Source organism: Panthera uncia, chromosome D2 (genome assembly GCF_023721935.1).
Source record: "Panthera uncia isolate 11264 chromosome D2, Puncia_PCG_1.0, whole genome shotgun sequence".
NCBI classification, from domain to species: Eukaryota; Metazoa; Chordata; class Mammalia; order Carnivora; family Felidae; genus Panthera; species Panthera uncia.
In genome coordinates, this window is record NC_064818.1 from 40,089,434 (window position 1) to 40,111,663 (window position 22,230).

Sequence of the window (22,230 nt, forward strand, 5' to 3'; positions counted from 1 at the left end):
TGAAAACCTAGTCTTAATATGCATAAAATATTTAGTGTGGCAGTATTTCTAATAGTGAAAAATGGACACATTCTGAAAACCAACAGCAAAACTTATGTTTAAGTAAAATACCATATGGCATATCCATAATGCTCTATTAAATAACCATTAGGGGGCGTCTGGGTGGCTCAATCGGTTAAATAGCCAACTCCTGATTTCAGCTCCAGTCAAGATCTTATGGTTCCTAAGTTCGAGCCTTAGTGCCTGACAGTGCAGAGCCTGCTTAGGATTCTCTCTCTCCCTATCTCTCTGCCCCTCTGCTGCTCATGCGTGCACTTCCTCTCTCTCTCTCTCCCTCTCAAAAAAGGTAAATAAAACTTAAAAAATTAAAATAAATAAATTGTCATTAAAAGGATACCTGTAAGAAATATTCCTATTAGGTGAAACAACAAGATAGAAAATAATTTTTACATGAAATTACAGTAGGAATATCCCTTGGTCCAATGGTAGAAAAAAAAAAAACATATACTGAAATGCTGAAAGGGAATTTTAGTATTTGGATTGTGGAAGTATATGATTTTTTTTCCTTTTTCTCCTGTTTCCTATAATATGGCATATCATTATGTGAATCAAAACTCCAGAAAGTCTTGAAATAAAAGCTAAAAAATAAAGCACTGAGAAACCCAATGGATGAGTCCCTGATATACAGTTTAAATGGGAAAAACATTATAACACCATGTATCCATGCATGCCTCCATTTATGTATACAGTTATTGATTCATTCCACAGATATTTTCTGAACATATGCCAAAGGGAGAAAAACACATGCATACATAAGCATGGGCATGATTCTGGTGGAAACACTTACTCCTTTGTGATCTTGACAGATTCACTTGGCCCCTGAGCCTCAGGCTTATCACCCCAGTAATGGCAATAGTAATTCCTACAGGCACCTATCACTAAGGTTGACAAGAAGTCAGTGCCAGATAAACATTATCCCACTTCCTTGATTCATCATTATAATCATACTAATATGTGTTTAGAGCACACATGTGCCAGTCACTGTGCCAAAGAGCCTTACCTGGCAACTGCTCACATTTTATAGATGAGGAAATTGGGCCTCAGAGATGTTTAATAAACTTGCTCAAGGTCATGCAGCTAGTTAATGCTGGAGTCTACCTTCTGATCCAAATGATTCCGGGGCCTGCGCACGCGACTGCAGGGCTCTTCCCTTCCTCCTCCTCCTTCCTCCAGTTATTTCCACTATGACATTTATCACTCTAAATTTCATTGACTGAAACCCAATGACCTGCAGCCAACATTATTCTAAGGAACAATATTTGCACAATTTTCATATCTTAATGCAGCAACTTGAGCTTCCATAGAGATTTAAATCCCTAATGAAATTTTCTTGTCAAAATTCTTGCTGAAGGATCGTTTAATTTGCTGCACATGATATCCTAGAGTGACTCTGCTCTCAGGAAAAAGGCTTCCCTCCAACTCCCTCCCTCTTTTTTCCTCCTTTCTCCCCTTTCTTCTCTCCCTTCGTCCTTCATCCCCCCCTCCCCATTCTCTGGAGGCATGCTCAATTGTAGCGAAATCCCAGTTAACAGAGAGTTAGAAGCCTCTGACATTTTATTCTTCCCCAGCCAATGCAGACTTTATTGGAAATGTTCATCTTTCCAATTAATTTAAAAAATAAATAAATAAAACCTCAATATAGGTGTATTTGGGGAAATAATGCCAGGATGTCACTATGAGAAGTCTCAATGGCTACTATGACCAGTGTCTGTACCATGATCCCAGGCTGGATCCTCAGACCTGCTATTCCAAAACCTCATTTTTTACCCCCCAAAAAGCCTGTGGTTAACTCCACTCAGGAAGTGTTGTATACACACATGAATCAAACTTATAGAGTGCCTTCATGTCAGTTTTTGAAAAAATATCTTATGCATATAACTATCAGGAAATCAAACCCTCATACAGATTCAGTGCACAGAAGCCACATTCTGATCACAAAGATGAGTAGTAAGCATGGGTTCAGTAGTAAATGGTAAGAGGAACAGACTATGGTCAAGAGGAGATGACCGTCTATGAAGGAGTTAGCACCAGCTGATGTAGCATACCTGACTAGCATATATCTATACCCTGCCTCCCACTGATGCCAGCCAGCCCTGCCCATGGATAGCAACAGTCAACTTCCAGGAAGCCCCACAGTCTTCTAGACAATTTCTGATTTAATTCATTCAGAACCAGTCTCCTTTCCCTCAAACACGGGATCAACCTATACACTCCTTTCCGGTTTTCTCTTCCTAATGACCTGTACCCACCCAGGTAAGATACCATATTCAGCCTTGAGGCAGAGCCAGATGGACCTGAAGAATCATGAGCTGGTCAAAGATTCAGACAGATTGGGTCTCTTCTCTTAGGAGCACTTGCTGACCTGAGTTATAATGAAGATCCTCATATCATCACTGGCCATTGGAAGCCTGAGAGCAGCTCCAGAGAATGGATTCAGAATGGAATCAAAGAATGGTATGAGGTGGAGAAGACACCCATCCACAGTAAGGGTCCTCCTCCCATGCGGCTGGAAGTAGCCATTACCAAACCTAACTGTGACTTCCCCTCTACATCAGCATCTACCACCCAGGGTCCCCATGGCTGGCTACAGGTGACAAATCATCAGGCCCAAACTTTGGCATGGGACTTTTGTAGTTTCAACTCTCAGAGTCATCTAGTCTCCACAAAGGGAAGATGGAGGAGAGCTTAGGATGCAGTCCATATAAACTGTTAAAAGAAAAATCTCTACAATTTACACATCTAATAGATATTCAGCAATTCATGAATGGGGCAGCATCCAATCTAGCAGATAGAAAAGACCTCTAAAGAGCTGTAGAAGGTGAGAGATTTTTATAAACCAAAGTGAGTAGGAATAAGGAATTTACACTGGGTGTTTGCTGATTGGTTAGAGCAGGGTTACCTTCTTTATATGGAACAAAGAAGTCTTAGAGCCAGGTCAGGTAACTTGTGTTGAGCAAGCAAGCATGGATTGGTTGACCTTGGCCTTCCTTGTGTGGGAGAGCATAGCATAGAAACTTAAAGTTAAGTTTTGGTTTGCTGATGTGGGGCTTAGCATAAACAATTACACTTTAGGCCTAATCTGGTTATTAGTACTGATTTACAGTCACACTTTCATTTCTTCATATCTTAGAAACTAGGCTCTGCCCTTAAAGTGGCCTGTAAGGTACCAGAAGCCATGGTTCAGAGGAAGGCTAGCAGAAAAAAAATGGTGTGGGTTTAAACTTCCCATCCCTCCAACCTGTGTTAATGTGACCCCGACTTCCCAGGAATAATCCTGGGAATCCAAAAAATAAATTTGCCCTAGCTTGTGGTTCTAGCTCCAGAGGGAGTACTGGCAGTGAGTCAGTCAACACAGCCCAATTCCTAATGGTTTGCAGGGGCAACAAATTTATCATGCCTGAACACAGTAGGTCTCTTTCTTCATGTGCTGGGAATCCCATTCGGTCATCACTCACCCAGTGCTCAAACCATTCAGCTCAGGGCAGAGTGATGCTGTTTGCAGTGTGGAGCTCAGTGAAGGACAAGGAAACTTGAGAGCTTCCTCAAAGAATCATTGTGGAGCCCCAGAGCCCAGGTAGGTGTTGACTAAGCAGACTCAGGAGGTTTCCTTGAAGAATATCAGTTGGAACTTTCCCAAAGAAACTCATGCTCTGCATTCTTGCTTTTCTCAATTTCATGATTGCATGAAATTGTTTCTACAATTTCTAAATGTTTTCTACCTTACAGGAAAGTGTTTTATGTGTCTACAATTAGGTGGAAAAGTGTAAGGGAAGGTGCTCTGAATTAAGAGTTAAAGGGTTTTGGTTCTAATCCTGTGACCACTTGCTCTTAGCAGTGTGGCCTTGGGAAAATCATAGTGTGATTGAGCCTGTTTCTTTATCTGTAGAAGGATCCTGGTTAAAAGAAGAAAGCAAACCTTAGTACAGAGGTGGCTGTCTCTGCAAGCCATTCAGAGGTGGAGTCAGATGCATAGCTGAATTAATATATCTTTTTGTTCATTCTTTTATTTATTCCATAATTAGACACATATAAAGTACGCCATGCTATGGCTTCATACAATAATAATTAAGGGCCCTACTATCAATAAACTCATAGTCTAGTAAATTGCCTCTATTTAAATTGAATTGTAGGTGCCAAAGGATGTAATGTCCCCAAGAGAGAGAAAAAATTTTTCATTTCCTCATTCATTCAAATGTATTAAGCATTTGAGATAATCTTACCTAAACTTGATGGGTTCTGGTTTTCTTCTTTATAAAATATGAATAGTCTCTAACCTATATAGTTATTGTTAGAATTAAATAAAACAATTCATTCAGAGAACTTTGTGCTTGGCACATTGTAGGAGCCCAATAAATGTTCTCTATTATTATAATTATGATTGTTTTTTTTAATTTACTTAAACCATTATTATTGCCTTTATAACTGCACAATATACAAGTTACTGAGACAGGTACTTCCATGAATTAAAAAGCATGAGGCATATTTCCTGATGTCAAGTATATCCAATTGCATAGAGGCAAGAAAAAACAAGAAAAAAAAAAACACACATAAAAGACAAGACAGATTAAGGAAAGATCATAAAAATGGTTGGGCAACATAAGTTCACATAAAGTTAAGGGGGGAGATTTGGGTTGCTCACAGAAAGCTTATCTATGAGAGAATATTATAATGAGTTTTCACATGGGGTGCTGTGGCTGTGTATACAGGCTGTACACGGCCCAACTGTATAAGGATCATTCACCCTAGATTGAGAAGGATTCTATACAAAGGTGTGCAACATGGTCCTGGGAAGGAAATTTCCAGTATAAATCAGATGGAGAAAAAGAAGTCTCTTGAGGGTACGGAGCATAAACTGTCACCACCTGTCCCTGGTCTATTAATCGATATTGATAAGAGGGGGTATCTTCTAGACTGGAATCCACTCAGAATATTTAAGTCTTTTAAATTACTTTGCTTTCCAGTAGCCATAAAAATATGGTTAGCAGAATGGATCCATTCAAAAATCTGCAACCCTTCTTTAACTCTTATTACCACTTATCTGGACTTGAAAGAGAAGTTGCAGAATTGTCAGATTTTAACCATGCCTCTGTCAATTTCATAAAGTCTATCAGTTCTGTCAGATCTATGGTTTTTTTCTCATTCAAATGCTATTACCTTCAAATCTACCCTTTTAATTTGTACAAAATACCTAACATTTACCAATTAAACATGCAAATGCACCCAATTTCTAGAACACTAGGAAGGTAAATATATTTATAAACAAAGAACAAAATTCCCAGCATCACATCATTCAGAGATAACCACTAATAATCATTTTACTGCATAGCAATCCAACTATTTTATAATTTTCATGTGGAAATATGTGTCTGTGTGTGTGTGTGTGTGTGTGTGTGTGTATCTGTATATATATGCAGTATCAATCAATATATTGAAAGCAAGATGTCTAGGGCCAGATACCATTGCCTCCCTCAGCTTCTCTGCTCTGCTTCTTTCTTCCCAGCTTGCTAACTGCTGCTTTCTCTAACTGAGCCCTAGCTTGCTGAGGGTCTACTCCACCTAGGACAATAGTGGACTGTCCTTATGCCTGCTCAGGCTGGCTGGTCTTAAGACAGTCTGCATCCTGTCTTTCTTGTGTGTGGCCCACAGCTAGTCTACAGGACCTGTCAACATTTCTGTTGTCCGAACATGCTCTTGAGAGTCATCAGACTCTCAGAACCAAATGGTTTTCTTACCCATCTTCCCCTGCTCCTTTAATGTTTTCAGAGTCAGCGAGAAAGATCAAGTGTTATGGAATGGCTCTAGATAGTTCAATTATTTCCTTTATAAATTCTACATTTAGTGATTAGTCTCACACTTCATTATCTATTATCTCTTTTATTGACACCTTACATCAAATGTGAGGTATGAGGAATTAAATTCTAACATTTTGCTGCATAATATATTAATTCTTCTTACAAAGTTGGGATCATTCTATACATACTTCGTAATCTGCTTTTTGTCATCACTTAATATATTATGACCTTTTCCCCACAGCATTATATAATCCTGAATTTTTCTAAACTATTAATTTAAAGAGTCTAACATTATACACATATCATATAAATTATTTACCAATCTTCTATGCTGGGTCATTTAGTGTATTTCCAATTTTTTGTGATTACATAATTACTTATGCATTGATAAGCATTATGCATAAGTCTCTACCTTGTGGTACAGATTATTTTTTAAGAATACATTTCTGGACTTTTTATATGCTTTGAAAACTTTTTTTCTCCTGAAAAGTTATATTAATTTATATTTCCATGAACACAGTATGAGAAAGTTGATTTTACTTTTTCCCCTCACCAGAAATGAATAGAATTTTTTAGTTGATAATTTTATAGGGAAAATTATAGCTCACTAGTGTTTTAAAAAGAATTTCTTAGATTACCAACACAATTGAATACTTTTTCATTTGTATATTGATCAGTTGATCAGTTTCATTTCTACTTTTGTGGATTTTTAAATTATTTTCCTTGCTCACTTTCAAGTCTGATAACTTTTTTGTCTTCTTTAAAAAGTTTGGTATTTTGAGGATAACAAACTGTGCACTATCACATGTTATAATTTTTCTAGATTGCTCTTTGATCTGTAACTTGTGTTTTTTGACACACACAGAAGTTTTGCCTTTTATGTGATCAAATCTATCAGTTATTTTAAAAAGTAGTTCATATGTTTTAATACTTGGGCTTCTTTCACATGAAATGAGATAAATATTTTATTAATTTAACTATTAAAATTTGATTGTCTATATAATTTAGTATGACCATGTATGTATGTTTGGTTGCATATAGTCATAATCTGCAATTTATATTCATGAGAGAGTGAAGAACAAGTTCTATGAATAATTACAAAGACCAAAAAAAATGTGAAACAGTACTTTATGGTCTCCCATATTTGTAAAATATATGTTTACATTTAATACATGAACTTCAAAAAAAAATCTAGACGGCAATGCATTGCAAAATGTGGTATGATTATAATTTTTCTTACCAGTATTTTTCTGTATTCTCCCAGTTTTCTATAATACATATTTATTAACTCAGTAGTTATTTAAAGGATAAAAATAACAACAAACATTTTTTTTAATTCTTACAAATTTTTTAATTCTTTTGTGTGTGTGTGTGTGTGTGTGTGTGTATCTCCATTTATTTGTTTATTTGTTTGATTGGATTCATCCATTCATTCATCCATGTGGATTCTTGGACATTTACTTTATTCCAAAGGATTGTCTGCACACAGACAATCTCAGCTGAAAATAGCCTTTTGCTTTCTGGGAGGTTTCTCATATTTTATTTTATTTTTAGAATTTTTTTATTTTAACATTTATTTATTTTTGAGACAGAGAGACACAGAGCATAAGCAGGGGAGGGGCAGAGAGAGAGGGAGATACAGAATCTGAAACAGGCTACAGGCTCTGAGCTGCCAGCACAGAGCCCAACACGGGACTCAAACTCACGAGCTGCAAGATCATGACCTGAGCCAAAGTCGGACACTCAACCGACAGAGCCACCCAGGCGCCCCACATATTTTATTTTTATTTTTTATTTATTTATTTTCATTATTTATTTATTTACTTATTATTTAATATGAACTTTATTGTCAACTTGGTTTCCATACAACACCCAGTGCTCATCCCAACAGGTGCCTTCCTCAATGCCCATCACCCACTTTCCCCTCCCTCCCACCCCCCATCAACCCTCAGTTTGTTCTCAGTTTTTAAGAGTCTCTTATGGTTTGCCTCCCTCCCTCTCTAATCTTTTTTTCCTTTCCTTCCCCTCCCCCCATGGTCTTCTGTTAAGTTTCTCAGGATCCACATAAGGGTGAAAACATATGGTATCTGTCTTTCTCTGTATGACTTATTTCACTTAACATAACACTCTCCAGTTCCATCCACATTGCTACAAAAGGTCATATTTCATTCTTTCTTATTGCCAAGTAGTATTCCATTGTGTATATAAACCACAATTTCTTTATCCATTCATCAGTTGATGGACATTTAGGCTCTTTACACAATTTGGCTATTGCTGAGAGTGCTGCTATAAGCATTGGGGTACAAGTGCTCCTATGCATCAGTACTCCTGTATCCCTTGGGTAAATTCCTAGCAGTGCTATTGCTGAGTCATAGGGTAGATCTATTTTTAATTTTTTGAGGAATCTCCACACTGATTTCCAGAGCGGCTGCACCAGTTTGCATTCCCACCAACAGTGCAAGAGGGTTCCTCTTTCTCCACATCCTCACCAGCATCTATAGTCTCCTGATTTGTTCATTTTAGCCACTCTGACTGGTGTGAGGTGGTATCTGAGTGTGGTTTTGATTTTAATTTCCCTGATGAAGAGTGACATTGAGCATCTTTTCATGTACCTGTTGGCCATCCAGATGTCTTCTTTAAAGAAGTGTCTATTCATGTTTTCTGCCCATTTCTTCACTGGATTATTTATTTTTTGGGTGTGGAGTTTGGTGAGTTCTTTATAGATTTTGGAAGAAAAAATATTGTTAAAATGTCAATACTACCCAAAGCTATCTATCACATTCAATGCAATCCCAATCAAAATTGCACCAGAATTCTTCTCGAAGCTAGAACAAGCAATCCTAAAATTTGTATGGAACCACAAAAGACCCCGAATAGCCAAAATAATTTTGAAGAAGAAGACCAAAGTGGGAGACATCACAATCCCAGACTTTAGCCTCTACTACAAAGCTGTAATCATCAAGACAGCATGGTATTGGCATAAAAACAGACACATAGACCAAGGGAATAGAATAGAAACCCCAGAACTAGACCCACAAACGTATGGCCAACTCATCTTTGACAAAGCAGGAAAGAATATCCAATGGAAAAAAGACAGTCTCTTTAACAAATGGTGCTGGGAGAACTGGACAGCAACATGCAGAAGGTTGAAACTAGACCACTTTGTCACACCATTCACAAAAATAAACTCAAAATGGATAAAGGACCTGAATGTGAGACAGGAAACCATCAAAACCTTAGAGGAGAAAGCAGGAAAAGACCTCTCTGACCTCAGCCGTAGCAATCTCTTACTCGACACATCCCCAAAGGCAAGGGAATTAAAAGCAAAAGTGAATTACTGGGACCTTATGAAGATAAAAAGCTTCTGCACAGCAAAGGAAACAACCAACAAAACTCAAAGGCAACCAACGGAATGGGAAAAGATATTTGCAAATGACATATCGGACAAATTTTTTAATTCTTACAAATACAAATGGTGCCAGGCACCATTCTCAGCACTTTACAATCCTCTTACAGCTCTGTGGAGTAGATACAAAAGTAACCCCTATGTCAATGATGAAAACAATTAAATCAAAAATAGTAAAATTCTTTGCCCGAAGATACACACTTAGTAAGTGGTAGTGCTACAATGTGAACTCCATAGGTTACGCGGTCTAAAAATAAAAAATGAAGAAGCAGATTCAAAGCTGACAGAAACTCTTTCCCATAGAGTTTAATTATTATGAATCCTCACATCACTGCCCCTTCTTTGAAGCATCACTCTTTTTCTATGTTACTTTTCACACTGCTGTGCTGTATTGGAATGTGAGGTGTCTTCTGACAGGTCATGTCTAGATCCCCATACAATCCTTTGGGCAAAGATGAAGGATGAAGAACACAGTCCAATTTATCCACTGCCTTTCCTCCCCTCTCCACTTTCCACTGCCTTTCCTCCCCTCTCCCCAATTTGAGAGATTTTAAAAGGGTTCTTACTACTCAGATAGGCTGTTGGAATCCCGAATTCATTCAGTCTCCAATACAGTTTAATTTTACATACACAATATTTGCAGTTTATTTGTATATTCGTCATAGTTGACTTGTTACTTATGCATGAGGAGGGCTCCCCTTCACACACATTTAGACATTAATGTAGCTTTCTTCCAGTAACCATAATGTATTTGTCATTTTCACTGAAAATCCATGAGGGAACAATCTTTTTGAGTGTTCCAATGGCTTTTTTATCTGGAAGTTTCCAAGTGATACACTTTTGAGTGAGTATAGAGAAGAATTGAAAGAAAAATGATGGAAACTTTGGCCAAAGAATACGTGTAGAGTGACAGCAAAGAAACAATGACCACAAGACTAAACTGACCCTCACCTGAGGGTGTATGGAGCATCTGAGATTACCTTGCACATGACATTTTGTGCTTCCTTTTCATACTCCCCATTTTGGATAGATTTCAATCACATCTAATAACAGTACATGTATCCCTAATTATTACCACTTTCCACAAAACACAGAGGAAACTATAACACCTTTCACCTATGTTAATAAGACTTTCCTGAATGCATCTATTTATTTACATTTTGCACTCAGGCGCTGTTAGGTTTTGGGAATAAGTAGCGAAATTATTTATTTTTTTGGTGGTGTTCAGCATCTTCCATCATGATGCTGATGATGGAAGATGACCAAAGTAGTGTGGTACCAAGCACACACCCACCATCCTCCTTTCCTTGAGAGAACTTTTTAAGAGAGGATGATAGCACAATTTCACTCTTGTGACTGACATGAAATGGAGTGATTTGAGCTTTAACCATCTTATTTCTAATTTGGTAGTACCATCACTCTTTCTGTTTTTATGTAGTTTTTAAAAACTGGACACACAAATGGTGAATAGCCTCTTATAATGTGGACTACAAAAGTGAGCACAGAGAAGTATAAAAATTGACCACATTGTTGGCAATAATCACAGACAGAAGGTTACAGGTTTCCTTTCTTTCTTTTTGTAATTTTTTTAATGTTTTATTTATTTTTGAGGCAGAGAGAGACAGAGCATGAACGGGGGAGGGTTAGAGAGAGAGGGAGACACAGAATCTGAAGCAGGCTCCAGGCTCTGAGCTGTCAGCACAGAGCCCAACGCAGGGTTTGAACTCACAAACCGTGAGATCATGACCTGAGCTGAAGTCAGACGCTTAACCGACTGAGCCACCCAAGTGCCCCTACGGGTTTTCTCTTAATAGTAGGGCCATATTTCAAACACCAACAAAGAAGTTTCATGGAATGAGGACTTCCTATGTGCAGAGAATTTTGATAGGTCTCTATCTACACTTTCCCATTTATTACCCACACTAAATCATGGTCATTCTATAAAGAAACTGACTCAGAGAATTTAATTAACCCACCAGAATTACTCAGTTTCTAAGAATTTACGTTCACTTTAACTTACAGATGCTTTCTATGGGGGGTATTAAAATGTTTGTGCTCTTAATTTTAAACCAAGGAATGGACATTTGAAGGGTAAAGTAATACAGACAATGTTGTTTTTGGAATAGTTGTTGCAAGAAGAGTCTTTTTATTTATCTAGTCTATCCATTGATTGATTGATTGATTTTTCATTAGGCTCTAACAGCAAGGCATTCTCCATCATTTCTTGAAATGAGCAGCTTGATTAAGTATCATGGCTAGCAGTATAATTAAAAATTCAATTTAAAATAGTTGAGGAGATAGGTGCATAATTATGACAGTTTGGGGTACAATGATTGTGTTAAGCAATATAGTGCAAAGTACATAAATAATCTAGTTCACAACACACTTGCTAAAATTGTGAGCAGTTAAAATGAGTTTTTTGTGATTCATATTATATAAGAATACATTTTTGAGAATAAACATTGGATCTTCTGAATTTTTGGCTCTCCTAACTTTTCAGTCCCTTCCTATGAATATGTTCTGTTTAATTATATTGGTTGATATCTTCATTGTCTCCATTTTCTTTGGAATCTTGAATATTTCATACCCTCTAGGGGAGTTCTGTGGGAGAATTAATGTGAAATTGACCTGGCAGATAAACAGTTGATTCCCACTGTGTTTTAAATTATGAGGATATTATCAAATTTCCAGTTTTTCATAATTTCTTATCTTCACAGAAATACTCAAGTGATTTTACCTGTAGGAAATTTCCCAATATTGGGCATAACCCACATCAGTGGCCCAGGAACATTTTCCAGACCTAATGGGAGTGTTTTGTGGATAATCTGTAAATGCTTCCCCTCAACTAAGAGTGAACAAGGTGGAATTTAAAACTCAAGCAAGTATTTCTATAATGTAAGAAGATTCAGATACAAGTAACATTTGTTGAGGGCCTATTATAGTTCATGCAAGAAACTTTGGCAGGTATTTTCACCTGTGTTATATGTTCTGCCATTTAACTCTGAAAAGTAAAAGATAAAATAGCTACTACTATTATTCCCATTTATTTTTGAACAATACAAATAAGACTTTAAGAAGGTTAGTCCTAGATGAAGAAAACTATGGAGATTTATTATAGGGTACAAGAAGAGATAAACTGAAAAAGATCTAGCATGCTCTAATATCAAACATATTTTAAAAATGCCATTACTTCTTAAGTATATTTCACCATAGGTCCAAATAAAGTCCTTCGACTGTTGCTTATACTTCTGTTATTGTTTATATGTGTGTGCGTTTTTGGTGTTTCATTATGGAACTTAATCGGCAGATTATTGAAATATAAAATGGAGATTCTACAGGAGAGCAGGGGTTGTTTTGGGTTTGGTTACTGCTATATCCCAAGTGCCTACCATGCTTCCATCATATCAGGCATTCAGGTAGATTTTGATTAAATGAGTGAAAGAGAACTTGTCCAAGGCAACGTATTTTACCAGTTCTCATTTTTAAATGTGTTTTTAGTCCATCCACTTCAAAACTGATTTGGTTATCAATGAAATACCTATGATTTTGCTAAGTATTATGGATAATTACTATAGTCACAATATTTTATTTTATAATACTTTTTTAAGTTTAATTTAATTTTAGGATAGTGATACACTCAAATGGTTCAATACTAAGCATAGAAAAGGGATTACAATAAAGCTTCCACCCCCACACCCCATTCATCCGGTTTCTCTCACAGACAATCATTGCTGTTAGCTTCTTATAAGTGTTTATAAAGTTATAAATGACAATAAATAATATATTTGTTATATATTAATATATAAAGAAATAATGTATTTATAAAAACAAAATGAACAAAAAAAAATCCCTTTTCCTTTTTATGTAAATAACAGCTCATAACACATGCTGTTGCACACCTTGCTTTTCTGAATAGAAATAGATCTTCAAGGTCATTTTATTTTGATATATATAGAACATTCTCATTCTTTTTATGATTGCATAGCATATTTCTTTTACTCTGATTGTATATAATACAAAATTAACAACTCGTCTGTGGATTTGCATTTAGGTTATTTGCTGTTTACAATATGCTATTTTCAGCAGTATGTAGGATTAATTTCTAGAAGTGGAATATCTGAGTCAAATATGTGCCCCTTTGTAGATTTAGGGATTTTACTTATTGTCATCCCTAGAGTGGTACCAGTTTAAACTCTTAAACCTTCCCCAAACCCTCTATTTCTCCCAAGTCTCTTTGACAGTGTTTTCTCAAACTATTTTATCTTTATTCAATCTTAGAAGAGTAGTTTTTAATTGACTTTCTCATGCAGTTTTTAATTGAATTTCTTTTCTGATGAGTGACAGAGCATCTTTTCATATGTTTAAGAGCTACTGTATTTCTTTTCCTGTGAACTCTCTTAATATATACCTTGCTCAATTTCCTTTTGGTTATTGGTCATTTCTTAAATGATTTGTAGGAATTGTTTATATATATAGGAATTTAGGACTTTGATAGTGACATTAGGTTCAAATACTCTTTGTCTTTTGACCTTTGCATTTTGTCTTTGGTTATCATAGTTCATGCCAAGCAGGAAACTTTCCCTTCTTCCTTTCTTCCCTCATTCCCTCCTTTCCTCCTTCCTTCCTTCCTTCCTTCCTTCTTTCTTATATTAGAATGAATAGATTATTTTATGTTGTGGCTACTGGATTTTGTGTAATACTTTTAAAAGGTCTTCTTCGCTCCAACTTCATTCTATAATTATCCCATTTAAATTTGATAGTTTCATTATGTTATGCTCAAATCTTGAAAAACATTCAGGTTTCTTTTTTCTTAGATGATTACAGAGATTCCCAAATGATTTCTTTAATAATATTAATTATTAAAAGCACATGTATCAATAATTTAAATGATATTTATATGTTAAATATTGTATACTTATAAATTAATAGAATATAAAATAATAACAAAATATCAAATATGTATTTTGTTCTATTTCTGATCTTCCTATTCTCTTCTATTGATCTGTTTGTCTGTTGATCAGTGTAATGCTCTTAATTATTGAGTCTTTATTACACGTATTAAAATTCCTAGAAGGAGATCAAGTCCTCATTCAGTTTCCCTCCAATTTATTAGTAATATAGACTTAGGGGCTAATTGTCAACTGAAAGGTAGCCATGATTGAACATGAGTTAATGAAGCAGAAGAAGCCAGGCTACAAAAGTAAAAACTAAAATAAAGGAGGAAGGGAGAAAAAGAAGAGAGGAGAGAAAGATTGCATTGGTTCTGGGAGTGACATCCGGTACCTCTCTTGTCTTTTTCATAGCCAGGGCTGTCAACATTACCAAAGGACTAACCTTAACCCTAGTTAACTGGCTACTACCTTGTGATCCAGAGATCAATCCCATGGTCCTATGTAACATTATTTGCTTCATAACATCACTTCATCTTTTCACTTTTTAGGATTTTTATCTTCTAAAGCAAATATATATTACTTTAACATAAAACCGTACATTATTGGGGGTGATTCATTATTGGTCTACATTATCATAGTACCAGAAATTAGTGATACTTATCACAGTATATAATGAGCATGATCAAAAACACACTGACAATTGTATAACCGTAGACTACTATGTTATCAATAGACTTGGAACTGAACTGCTCAACATCCAGTTTGGTTCAGCAAAACAAAGAATGTTGACACTGACATCTTTGTGCTGACAAAGGAGAACTGAATGATATCCCAAGTGAAACTCGTTATTTGGAAAAGAACTTTTCCTAGGACAGTAGTCAAGGGTAGAAAGATATAGCTCACAAATATCTCAGGTAATTTGATTTTTCCTATTTCATTGCTAACAAGCACGATTTAAAACAGACAGAGAGGCATTATCAACCAAGGGAAGATATGGATGCCACTCTGTCTTTCATGTGTCCTGGTGTGCATGGTGCCCAGAAGCAGACCCTGTAGCCAGATATACCCATCTTATCTTATTCTAAACTTGAAAATGTTATTATACTGCCTTTATAGTCATTACCATCTGCCCTTGAGGGAGTTCTCTTCTCTCTTCCATAATCTCATAGTAGTTTGTATATTCTTCTCAAACAGCCTAATATCTCTTATTTTTCACACTTAATTTAATTTAATTCCAGTCTCTCTGATGTTAAAGCCTCCAAGATTGGTATTATTGCTGCCATTTTGCAGGTGAGATGCTAAGTCATAATTTCAGGTGAGGTTTAAGCTCCTGGCTGTATTTAGGAAAAGGGAAAGAAGGAATCTGACATCCTTGGCTTCTGCAGAGAGAGAATTCTTCCAGCCAAAGGAAATATTAGGAAAAGAGTAGGAAAGATTAGGAAAGAGGAATAATTAAGATAGAGAAAACCATTCCATCCTTAATGGCTCCATATACAAAAAAACACAGGTCTTATGCCACAGAACAAAATCTGATACATAATTTATTTTCTTGTTGCCCTTAAGGATCTAAAGTTGTGTCTAGGTGTCCCATCTACTTCACATTTTTCCTATATTCCATTTAGAATTGCAGTCAAAGAAGGAAATGAGAACTTGACTTAACTTGTTTTTCGTATACCCAGGTTGCCCCTCAGTGATGTCAACTTGCACTTGTTAGTATACACCAGTATTTCATAAATGCGTTTTAGTGCTTTGTTGTTGTATTTAGCACACTTATTGATTTACAGTTTAAGGATGTACTCTACAGACTTATCTTCTCTAAAAGTGTATTGTTTGTTTTCAGTCTTCCCAGTGAATCCTCTAAGAAAGCAGATGGTGGATTAGATTTGAGAACAAAGTTCCCTCAGGATCTGGGATATACTCCAATCAGCCTGGGACCCTAGAACTCATTTGTAAATATATGCTCTCTTATCTATCACTCTGTACCTCAACAGCTGCTCTCCAATGTCTGTTCAGCCTCTTCTACAAAACCTCTCTGACCACAAATGTAGCCATACTAAGCATACTTCTTAATTCTGTTTTGTCTTAATCATGAATAAGTATATATCAACATCTTCAAATGGCAGGTGAATCTCATCCTACCCTGATTTTCCTGTTGTCCTGAAATACCAGATTCTTCTCCAACCCCCACCCCCCAACTCCATCCTTCTTTTGACCTTTGCCTCTTTTCCCTTTTATATGTTATTATTTTTCATGTTTCTGAACCTACAGTTACAAGTGTCTGCCCATGGCTTTTATCATTAAAATAGTGTGATTTTAGTAATCACACTGAGAGGAAAATAACCAATTATGAATGGAAAGTGGGTCACTAAGAAGCAAGTGATGCTAATTGTATCACACTGGCTCTGAGACCCTCCTGCCATTCAGTAGAAGCCATTGAGGAAGGCAGACCTTTCTATGACACATGCTAGTCTGTTAGTGATTTCCTCACAGATTCAACATTGAGCTTCTTCTATACTTCTCATGTAATCATATGAGATTTCAATATCAGAGAATGGAAAAACAGCTACATTATATTTGCAAGGGGAATGCAACTTAAGGAATTAAGTAAGCATACATTTTTTTCCATCATTGGTAATTACTGATGAAGCCAAGACCTACAATGTTTATGAAACCATGAGGGAGATGAAAAGAAAACAACCACATACATGACTGGAATTATACAAAATAATTTAAAATTTTCCCAAGAATAAATATGCACTTATCTTGAAATATCCAAATAGAACTTTCCAATAAGATGATATGTTTTCCAAGTGTTTCTACCTATGTACTATGTACATATGCACTGTGATTAACTGACTTATTTGATTGTCCAAGTAAAATGTATAAGCAGTGCATTTTATAAGGGAATACAAATTCTCCATTTCAGAGTTGAGAAAGAAAGATATAGAACCTGCCCTCATGGCACTTATAAGAATTAATAATTATGCTAATGAGTTATTTATTAATACATGTGAAAAGTGCCAGGAGGTAAATATCCAGAGTGCAATACTGATATATAACATGGAAACTGAACCTTGTTGGGGAAGGGCTGTCAAGAATAGTTTCATTCATTCATCCATTCACTCATTCACTCATTCAGTACCTGCAATAGACCAAGCACTGTTCTAAGCAGAGAGACAAAGCATTTGTCTTAAGTGTTGGGTGGGACGCACATAGATTCAAAATAAATAGAGAAATAAATAAACAAATTTAGACAGTGATGTGGTAATTGAATAGAGAATGATTCAATTGCTATTTTATTCTGAATTTGACTAGAAAAGAAAAATTATTTAAACTAAAATTTGAATAACGAGACAAAAATCCATTGGGCGAGGGACTTTCCATGGAGATAAAACAGTCAAGCAAAGATCCTAAGCTTGGGAGAAACCTGATATGTTCAAAACAAAACAAAACTCACACATACACCAAAAGGCCAGAATAAAATGAAAAATCATATTAGATGAAGATTAAGGTGACCATATAATAGACATTCAAATCAAGACATCTTTGGGAGTAAAAATGGATGCTATGGGGGCGCCTGGGTGGCGCAGTCGGTTGAGCGTCCGACTTCAGCCAGGTCACGATCTCGCGGTCCGTGAGTTCGAGCCCCGCGTCAGGCTCTGGGCTGATGGCTCGGAGCCTGGAGCCTGTTTCCGATTCTGTGTCTCCCTCTCTCTCTGCCCCTCCCCCGTTCATGCTCTGTCTCTCTCTGTCCCAAAAATAAATAAAAAACGTTGAAAAAAAAAATTAAAAAAAAAAATGGATGCTATGAGTAATGATAACCAGGCAAAACGCATGCAGGATGGTCTGGGCAACTGGACTGATGATCATTTAAGATGAGTGTTTCTCAACCGGGAAGAATTTTGGTCCCCAGGAGACATTTGGCAATGTCTGGAGATAGTTTTGATTGTCACTGCTTGAGAAGAAGTTGCTCTTGGCATCTAATGCCTAGAGGCATCCTACAATGCACAAGACAGCACCGCACGGCAAAGAATTATCTGACCTAAACTGTCAGTAGTGCTAAGGTTGAGAACTCCTGCTTTAGACTGAGAAGGAGAACACCACTAAGGAGGCAGAGACGAGACCATGTGCGGCTTTGTCAGCCAGGGTGAATCATTTATATTTCATTCTAATTGTGATGTGAAGCCATTGGAGATGTGTAAGTAAAAGAGTGATGTATCTCATTCACAGTTAAAAAAAATCTCTTTGACTTCTTTGTAATGAATGTAGGAGGGCAACGACAGAATTGTGGAGTTCTATTAGAAGGAATGGAGGTTTGGTTCCTTGAACTAAGGTATATTTAACAGATGTAGAGGGAGGTGTGTTTTTTGGAAATAAAGTCAACAGGACTAGACAATGGAAAGGATGTGAGGACAAGCAGGAAAATCATAAATAACATCCAGTTGAACTTGAACCGTCAGATAGATACTGTTCATATTGAGGAAGCCCTAACAACTTGAGCAGGGTTAGCTGGAAGGTGAGGAGAATAGAGAATAAGCATGCTGCTCTAGCAAGGTATGTCTGAGATGTCTATCCACATCTGGAGGCTAGAGGCTAGAGTTCTGGGAAGAAGTCAAGGCTGGACTCACAGATTTGTGAATCGTCAGGATGCAGTTAGTGGTTACAGTCATAAGAAAGATGTGAACCCCTAGAAAAAGTCTAAAGGTAAAAACATTAAGGAGGTCCCAGAAGGCCTATTTATGAAATAGAATAAAGTAGAAAAGCCAGAAGCATAGAGTGAAGTGGAACAGGTGGGGTGATGAGGATATGCAGGACAATTTGAGTTTACAGAGACCAAGAAAAGGAGAAAGGGGTCAGTGGTCTTAGATAACACTGAGAGGTGAAGTAACGTGTGAAGATTTGGCAACATGGAAGGTGGTTGTGATCTTGGCAGGGACAGTGTCCTAAGGTTGATGGGGAATGGAAGGCCAGTTGAAATTGGCTGAGAGAAGTATGAGGTAAGGCTTCATAGAAAGTAGTCCCTATAGAAATGCATTACAAGACATTTAGCTCTGAATAAGACCAAGAAATAAGGTGGTAGTCAAAGAGGATAGGAGGTTAAGAAATCACACACACACACACACACACACACACACACATTTAAAGTAAGTGATAAAATAGAAAGTAGGAAATTGATGATGCAAAGGGAGAGAAAATAATTGCATAAGTGAAGTTCCTGAGGTGAGTGCGATGGAATTTGGTGAAGTGGGAGAGTTGCCCTTTTACATTTTGATAAAAGCTGGAGCACATCATCGGTAGTAATAGTAAGGAATACTAAGAATGTGTGCAAAGATATGGTGATTTGACAAAGAGGTAAAGTTTGATCCAGGAGCTGAAAGATGAGTAGTGCATTCATTAGAAAATGCAGGGGCAGGGGCGCCTGGGTGGCTCAGTCGGTTGGGCGGCTGACTTCGGCTCAGGTCATGATCTCGCGGTCCGTGAATTTGAGCCCCGCGTCGGGCTCTGTGCTGACAGCTCAGAGCCTGGAGCCTGTTTCAGATTCTGTGTCTCCCTCTCTCTGACCCTCCCCCGTTCATGCTCTGTCTCTCTCTGTCTCAAAAATAAATAAACGTTAAAAAAAAATTTTTAAAAAAATAAAAAAAAAGAAAATGCAGGGGTGGGGGTGAAGGAGAGCATTTTGTTTAAAGTCCTTGCACAGGAAGCATTTTGATTCATTTGAATAGTTGAGAAAGAGAAGAAAAGAAAGCTCAGTAAATACATATTGAATAAAGGAAGAATTGTCATCAATCAAATGGAAGATGAATGTTTTGTTTATTATTTTAATGTTTATTTATTTTGAGAGAGAGAGAGTGGGCACACAAGAGCACAAGCAGGGGAAGGGCAGAGAGAGAGGGAGAGAGAGAATCCCAAACAGGCTCCACAGTGTCAGCATAAAGCCCAGTACAGGGCTCGATCCCACAAACTGTGAGATCATGACCCAAGCTAAACTCAAGAGTTGGACACTTAACCGACTGAGCCACCCAAGCATCCCCATGTCTTATTTTTTAACAAAGGGATTTTAAGTAAATGTAGTTCTTACTGAATTTGACTTTTAAAGTAATTTTATTTGAGGGTTTTGGCATAACTGGTATTATTCAGTGTCTTCATTTCTAGAGCTGTAAATCTTCCCAAAATAATTTGTTCTCAGGCTTTCTTTATGTTAATAGTATCAGTGAAGCCGACTTGGACAAAATGTCCCATGTGAATTGAAATTATTTCACCTCAAATGGTTTGTCATACCCGCATTGAAATGAAGCAGTTTTGATTTACTACAGTTGAGGTGGAAGAGAGATTGCTGAAGGTTACAAACTTGATTCTGCTTTTAGTGTCTCACTAGAAGTTGAACTTGATGCTCCAGTAACCTCCTCGAATCTGTGTTTTTTCAAGTGTCTGTAATGCTCAGTGTTGGGCATACCCTTGGATAACACTTTCAGATGAGGAGGTTTGCAGAACACCTGGCTTGAAAGCAAGTTTTTAAGAGAGTTTTAAGAATTAAAACCCGAAGTCAAACATTTTCCCAAATTATAAATGACCAGATCAGAATATAGAGAAGTGTTTTTATGAGTCATGAAGTATAAGAGGAAAGACTTCTAGAAAGAAAAAAAGGAGGGAAGAGAAACATTTCAGTGAATATGAATTCTCCCTTTGAATAAGAACATATATAAAAATGTGAATAAATGTATGATAACCCACTGCAAGATATGATAAGACTCAACATTCCCTCTCTGACCTCATCAAAACTAGAGAAAAAATTCTCAAGATTTCGATGTTTCAACAGAAAGGAATCTAGAGATTCCTGATTGGTCTCCCCCACCTTCTCACTGTGAAGATTCAGGAGAAGAAATTCAATAAATAGCACTGGGGTAAATGGAGAGCCATATGAAACAATATAGACAATTTTCCTATCAAAAACAAAAATAAATTTCAAATGGATTGAATAACTAACTATAAAAAAGTTTTAAACTTTTAATAGAAAATATAAGACATTATTTTTATGAGCTGAGCCTGAAAATATATACATTTAAAAATCTAAAACAAAGTGAAATTGAGGCAATACAAGTTAGATCAAACTGATTTCCATTTCTCCTCATCAAACTCATGCCTTGAAAGAAAATAGAAATTATTTAGAAATATGTGTGGCATATTTAAATTGGCACCTAAATACAAAAAAATAACAATATTTTCAAAAAAGTAAAATATCTTTAGTCGCCCCCCCTTAAAATTTACCACGGTGCAATAAAACTAGAAACAAAGACAGGCAAAAAGGAATCCAAAGACATTCACATTAAAACAAACAAACAAGCAAAAATCCCTTCTAAATAAAGCCTGAGATCAAACCCAAAATCAAAACCACAGATTTGAGTCAATTAGAAAATAGTAACAATGGATAATCATCCTTTAGAAACTCTGTTGAAAAAGTATTCAGCCTAGAAATCTAAGATAAGCTCTTTCTTAAGTTAAAAAAAAAATGAGAAACCACAAAAACAATTTAAAAGAGCATAAAAAGTCAATAAACTTTAAAAGGTAAAACTAATGTAATACATAAAATGTTTGGTTCTATGAAAATTCCAATAATGGAATGAAACAATGACCTAGAAAACAGTGAAGAAAATATAAATGAATGCTTCTAAGTGTTTTTAAAATAAAAAATTAACTTGGGGCATGTGGGTGGCTCAGTCGGTTAAGCCTCTGACTTTGGCTCAGGTCATGATCTTACAGTCCGTGGGTTTGAGCCCCGCATGGGGCTCTGTGCTGACAGCTGGAGCCTGGAACCTGTTTCGGATTCCGTGTCTCCATCTCTGCCCCTCCCCTTCTCGTGGCCTTTTTCTCCCTCTCTCAAATAAATAGACATAAAAAAATTAAGTAAAAAACTAAATTAAAATTATAAAAATGTGTATGTATTAATAAAAATTTCAAATTCCCATTCTGAAAAAAAAACACAGCAAGAGTTATGAAATTAAAATTTTAAACGTGAAATAAAATTTTTTGAAAGTTTTACCAGTCCTCAAATTTTTTATAATGATTTCATGTCATCTTCTTT

General features: G+C 36.5%; 1 pseudogene; it reads left to right on the forward strand.

Moving 5' to 3' along the window:
• The first annotated feature begins 2,013 nt into the window (after window positions 1-2,013).
• Window positions 2,014-22,230, forward strand: part of LOC125933124 (ruvB-like 1) — a 46,223-nt pseudogene continuing 26,006 nt past the window's right edge.